Raw genomic sequence first — 7,310 nt, 5'->3', positions numbered from 1 at the left:
TGAATTATGCCGATGCAGGAGCGACTCTGTCTCTCACTGAACATACGCCCCCCCCCCACACACACACACCCCACCCGAGCGCACTCTCTTAATCAAAACACGCAGGCAGCCATGGTTGTTATTCAGCCACAGAAGCCTCTCGCTGGCTGGCCAGGCAACTCCAGGGCATGTGTTTTCCTCAGAGCAGCAGTCAGAGCCATGGATGTACGTGTTGCTGTTAGCCGCTCTCACCACCACTCAGCATGGGCTCCACTGACATCTGGCAGCAAGGCTGGGAAGGCACTGACAGTAATAGCATGACATTTCCCTTAAAGCCCTTCAAGCAGAGCAGCCGACAACACATACAATGCAAAAAAAACGGACATGCTCCTGCACACGCACACACACACACACACACACACACACACCAACACTCTGACACACTCACTACATCCCTCCTCTTTTCCTCTACAGTCTGTAGGGACTAGACCACCCGAGTCACCCTGGCAACCATTAACAGCATAAATATGTAGTTTTTCTTTTTAAAGCGAGATGAGGTAAGGCAGAGCTGAATGAGGCACATTTCAAACCCCTGAGCTGTGAGTGTATCACTATGGTTACCTAATTTATCATAAAAGGTTGCCATTTGTGACACAGCTCTGCTCCATTCATGCTCCCTAAAAGGCAAATTAGGGATGGCTTCCGCAGAAGAGAGGCTGAACAGAGAATACTGCTGGACTTTGGCCTCAACTTTCCACCTTGGAGAGCATTCAAAGGGAAAGAGCATCCGTTGGGTCTTCTGGCACACTGGGGAAATGTCCAAAATGGGCTGTGTAGAAGACCAAAGACAAAAAGAGTGCACAAAGACAGTGTCTTCTTCTCCAGCAAAAAAGGACCACAGTGAAATGAGAGCCAGCACAAGGAAACTCCAAGGTAGTTCTCCCTTTTCCTGCACTCCCAAAAACCTTTTCCTGGAATTTTCATAGCTTCAGTTGTGGGCCATTTCCTCCTCCTGCATATTTCCTTCAAAGGGGTTTTGGTGGTGCGGAGGGGAGACAGGGGATAACGCAGAGGGAGAGGGAGATGAGAAAGAGAGAGAGGAGAACGAGAAAGAGAGAAAGGGAGAGAGGAAAGAGAGACAACATTGTATATAACAAACAAGTAATAGCGTAACCATCATCCATGTACATTTTGTTGTTTATTTATCAGCCATTCCCTCTTTTTCTTTTTTATAATTTTTCATAATATAAACTGGATGCAGTCTATCACAGTGCCATCCGTTTTGTCACCAAAGCTCCATACACTACTCACCACTGCGACCTGTACGCTCTCGTTGGCTGGCCCTCGCTTCATACTCGTCGCCAAACCCACTGGCTCCAGGTCATCTACAAGACCCTGCTAGGTAAATTTCCCCCTTATCTCAGCTCACTGGTCATCATAGCAGCACCCACCTGTAGCACGAGCTCCAGCAGGTATATCTCTCTGGTCATCCCCAAAGCCAATTCCTCCTTCGGCCGCCTCTCCTTCCAGTTCTCTGCTGCCAACGACTGGAACGAACTACAAAAATCTCTAAAACTGGAAACACTTATCTCCCTCACTAGCTTTAAGCACCAGCTGTCAGAGCAGCTCATAGATTACTGCACCTGTACATAGCCCATCTATAATTTAGCCCAAGCAACTACCTCTTCCCCAACTGTATTTATTCATTTATTTATTTTGCTCCTTTGCACCCCATTATTTATATTTCTACTTTGCACTTTCTTCCACTTCAAATCTACCATTCCAGTGTTTTACTTGCTATATTGTATTTACTTTGCCACCATGGCCTTTTTTGCCTTTATCTCCCTTATCTCACCTCATTTGCTCACTTTATTTATACTTATTTTTCTACTATATTATTGACTGTATGTTTGTTTTACTCCACGTGTAACTCTGTGTTGTTGTATGTGTCAAACTGCTTGCTTTATCTTGGCCAGGTCGCAATTGTAAATGAGAACTTGACCTCAACTTGCCTACCTGGTTAAATAAAGGTGAAATAAAAATAAATAATATAAATAATCTTATTTATCCTCATTGCATTGTACTGTAACCGTGGTAACCGTGGAGCGGACCCTATCTGAAGCCCCCCTGGTAACCGTGGAGCGGACCCTATCTGAAGCCCCCCTGGTAACCGTGGAGCGGATCCTATCTGAAGTCCCCCTGGTAACCGTGGAGCGGACCCTATCTGAAGCCCCCCTGGTAACCGTGGAGCGGACCCTATCTGAAGCCCCCCTGGTAACCGTGGAGCGGACCCTATCTGAAGTCCCCCTGGTAACCGTGGAGCGGACCCTATCTGAAGCCCCCCTGGTAACCGTGGAGCGGACCCTATCTGAAGTCCCCCTGGTAACCGTGGAGCGGACCCTATCTGAAGTCCCCCTGGTAACCGTGGAGCGGACCCTATCTGAAGCCCCCCTGGTAACCGTGGAGCGGACCCTATCTGAAGTCCCCCTGGTAACCGTGCGCGGACCCTATCTGAAGCCCCCTGGTAACCGTGGAGCGGACCCTATCTGAAGTCCCCCTGGTAAGCGTGGAGCAGACCCTATCTGAAGTCCCCCTGGTAACCGTGGAGCGGACCCTATCTGAAGTCCCCCTGGTAACCGTGCGCGGACCCTATCTGAAGCCCCCTGGTAACCGTGGAGCGGACCCTATCTGAAGTCCCCCTGGTAAGCGTGGAGCAGACCCTATCTGAAGTCCCCCTGGTAACCGTGGAGCGGACCCTATCTGAAGTCCCCCTGGTAACCGTGGAGCGGACCCCGTCTGAAGCTGACCTGCCCACAGCGATTCACTCTTTTCCCAATTAACTCTAGCTAAGGAGGCCCCCTCATACACCTTTAGAGCGTTTAAGAGAAGCTTAACATCCTCACCCCTGTAATAAAAACTGTCACGTCATCTGCATATACACAGACAGTGCTATCGTAGGTCCCTTCATAACCCCTGGCTCAGAGAAACCAGTAAGCCTCGCTCTTAAAAAACAAAGGATTGGTTCATTGTCAGACAATATAACAGTCCTGAAATTGGGTATCCCTGCCTGATACCCCTCTGGACGGGGATGGGGCAGCTCAAACAGTAAACATACAGTAAACTCATCCAAGACAAAAAAACATCCCCAAACCCAAAGGCTTTTCATTGTTTTGAACAAGTACTGGTGGTCCACATGGTCAAAAGCCTTCTCCTGATCCAAAGAAAGTAAACCCACATTCACATCAGACAGTTAACAAATGTCTAAAACATCTCTTATTAGAAACAAGTTATCAACTATAGAGAGGTCAGGTACACAGTAAGACTGGTCCTTGTGGACCAACAGCCCCAGATATTCTTTCAACCTGTTTGAGAATCACTTTGATATAATTTGATATTCTTCACACAGGTTGCCATTTTTTGGGGGGGGGGCAACAATGAAAGCACAGCATATTGACAGGATACAGGAAGAGAACCCTCATTGAAAGATTCACAGCGCACTTCATAAAAATCCCCCCAATAGACCCCCAAAAGTTCTTATACAACTCAGATGGTAAAGCATCGATGCCAGGGGCTCGGCCTGATGAGAGCTGCATAACTGCAGCGGACAGCTCCTGAAGAGTAATGTCAGAGTCCAAAGCAGCTCTCTGCTCAGGGCCCAATTGAGGAAGTCCATGTAACAACCGTTCAGCACACAGAGGATCACAATCCTCCGCCTTATAGAGGGCAGAGTAGAAATCCAGAGCATGTTGGCACATCTCACCGTCATCCGTGGTCATCTTCCCATTAGGGAGACAAAGGCAGACCATATGTACACGTTGCGATGTTGACTTTCCTAGGTAAAAAAAAGCGCTAGGAGCATCCATATCCTCAAGGGTAGCAAAGCGAGACCTAATAAAGGCACCCTTCACTCCTTCATGTAGAAACAACCTCAGTTCATGTCTCTTGTCCTGTAAGTTCATGACTAGTCTGGGGTCATTCTGAGTGAGCAACTTCAATTGAATAGATTTAATGTCCTGTTCAAGAGCCCTCAACCATCCGATCGACAAGATGCTCTTCGTTAAGAAAAAACATCACCGCATTATTCATCCGCGAAGCATTAGCAACATTTTCAAAGCCTACCTTCTCTTCTACGGTGACCATAAAGTCCTCCACAGTGACAGTAGCTTCAGTAACACACCTGAAGCCGTGCCGAAGTGACAGGAACGGCGCCTCCATGTGGGTCGTCATCCCTACCAAAATCAGGGCAATTCCAACAAGAAATACAATATACCTAATTCTACCACTGAAAAACCCTTAATCATGCATAGAAAAAGGAAAAACACCATGAAAAACACCAGTCGCACTTACAGTTCCCAGCATGCACCAACACTCCCAGCATGCAGAGAGAGAGGGGGGGAGAAAGAGAGAGAGAGAGAGAGAGAGAGAGAGAGGAGAAAGAAAAAAATAAAGAAAGAAGAAAGAAGAGAAAGAAAGAAAGAAAGAAAGAAAGAAAGAAAGAAAGAAAGAAAGAGGAGATAGAGGGGAGAAAGAGAGAGAGGAGAAAGAGAGATAAGAGTAGAAAAAGAGCGAAAGTGAGAAAGAGAGAGAGCAAAAGCGAGAAAGAGAGAGAACGAGAGAGAGTAATGAACTACTAGTGTTTTAGCTCTCTCAACACTGTTCCCATTCAGACAGAGAGAGCCAGTGGGCCTCTTTCTTGTGGTTTCAACATTTCCAGCAATTAAAACCTCCTTCAAGTCCATTGTTTGGGGGGGAATGGAGAGCAGAGCTGGTATTTTCCCTGTGGAGGGAATTGATCCAAGCGACGCCAACAAAGGAACATAGACAACAGTTACTGATCAAGCCCCATGCCAAGTCCTGCCTGCCTATTCCTGCCTGCCTAAGCCAAGTGGAGACAATGAAACAACAAGGCTCTCAGTAACATTGGTGTGAGATGGAGCATTCACCTTTCAAGGAAACAGAATAAAAACAAACACTACAAAAACTTTTTACAGCTCCTCAAATAGCCTCAACCAGTACCTTATTCAACAGATGAACGCATGTATAGACCTAATCCAGAGAGTTACAAGGAAAAGTAAATGAGAAAACAATTAAAACCACTACAATTGCTCCTGTATGTTTCTGCATGTGGCCTGGGCGATGTAGCCTAATTTCCAGGGTATGTTAGAATAAGCTACAATCATCCAAGACTCTTAACCACTTCCAATCATTTTCTCCTTTGAAAAAACAACAACAAATGTAAACTAATGTCAACAAATGTAAACTAATGTGACCACACACATGCCCCCAGTTATGCCTACATGAGGTCAACCCATTCAAATGCTGGAACCCCTGCCCAGCCCAACCACAGTGTGGTCTAAAGCAGCACATGCACAAGCACACTGCCAATCCCTGCTTTCCACTCAGCTCCAAGTTTCAGGGCATGAAAATATAAATGACTTTTGGTCACTAGGGTGTGATAAAATGGGAGTGTTCTAATTTAAACTTCCTGGGTTTTTGAGGGGGAAATCTGAGCAAATACACACTAATGTTGAATCAACCTTGATGATTTAAATGAACAGCAAAGCACACAATCTTTAAAGATCATTGGCACTATCCCACTTCTGACACCAATATAGCGGATATTGACAATGCAACTTCCCCTGCCGGTCTCAAACCCGGGTCCCGCAGCGCGTAGGCAAACATACTAACACTGTTCCAATAGCATAAACTCTGTTGAGAATTTTACAAATTAGATTGTAATGATTGTAATTGTATCTATCCTACCCTGTCTTTCTAAGGTCTTCGAAAGCCAAGTTAACAAACAGATTACCAACCATTTTGAATCCCACCGTACCTTCTCCGCTATGCAATCTGGTTTCCGAGCTGGTCATGGGTGCACCTCAGCCACGCTCAAGGTCCTAAACGACATCATAGACAATACTGTGCAGCCGTATTCATCGACCTGGCCAAGGCTTTCGACTCTGTCAATCACCACATTCTTATTGGCAGACTCGACAGCCTTGGTTTCTCAAATGATTGCCTCGCCTGGTTCACCAACTACTTCTCTGATAGAGTTCAGTGTGTCAAATCGGAGGGCCTGTTGTCCGGACCTCTGGCAGTCTCTATGGGTGTGCCACAGGGTTCAACTCTCAGGCCGACTCTCTTCTCTGTATATATCAATGATGTTGCTCTTGCTGCTGGTGATTCTCTGATCCACCTCTATGCAGACGACACCATTCTGTATACTTCTGGCCCCTCTTTGGACACTGTGTTAACTAACCTCCAGACGAGCTTCAATGCCATACAACTCTCCTTCCGTGGCCTCCAACTGCTCTTAAACGCAAGTAAAACTAAATGCATGCTATTCAATCGATCACTGCCCCGCACCTGCTCGCCCGTCCAGCATCACTACTCTGGACGGCTCTGACTTAGAATACGTGGACAACTACAAATACCTAGGTGTCTGGTTAGACTGTAAACTCTCCTTCCAGACTCACATTAAGCATCTCCAATCCAAAATTAAATCTAGAATCGGCTTCCTATATCACAACAAAGCATCCTTCACTCATGCTGCCAAACATACCCTCGTAAAACTGACCATCCTACCGATCCTCGACTTCGGTGATGTCATCTATAAAATAGCCTCCAACACTCTACTCAACAAACTGGATGCAGTCTATCACAGTGCCATCCGATTTGTCACCAAAGCCCCATACACTACCCACCACTGCGACCTGTACGCTCTCGTTGGCTGGCCCTCGCTTCATACTCGTTGACAAACCCACTGGCTACAGGTTATATACAAGTCTCTGCTAGGTAAAGCCCCGCCTTATCTCAGCTCACTGGTCACCATAGCAGCACCCACCCGTAGCACGTGCTCCAGCAGGTATATCTCTCTGGTCACCCCCAAAGCCAATTCCTCCTTTGGTCGTCTTTCCTTCCAGTTCTCTGCTGCCAATGACTGGAATGAACTGCAAAAATCTCTGAAGCTGGAGACTCATATCTCCCTCACTAGCTTTAAGCACCAGCTGTCAGAGCAGCTCACAGATCACTGCACCTGTACATAGCCCATCTGTAAACAGCCCATCTACCTACCTCATCCCCATACTGCATTTATTTATTTATCTTGCTCCTTTGCACCCCAGTATCTCTACTTGCACATTCATCTTCTGCACATCTACCATTCCAGTGTTTAATTGCTATTTATTGCCTTAACTTACCTCATTTGCACTCACTGTATATAGACTTTTGTTTTCTTTTGTTCTACTGTATTATTGACTGTATGTTTTGTTTATTCCATGTGTGACTCTGTGTTGTTGTATGTGTCTAACTGCTCTGCTTTATCTTGGCCA

Source organism: Salmo salar, chromosome 04 (assembly GCF_965601325.2).
Source record: "Salmo salar chromosome 04, fSalSal1, whole genome shotgun sequence".
Lineage (NCBI taxonomy): Eukaryota > Metazoa > Chordata > Actinopteri > Salmoniformes > Salmonidae > Salmo > Salmo salar.
This window is presented reverse-complemented; position numbering follows the sequence as displayed.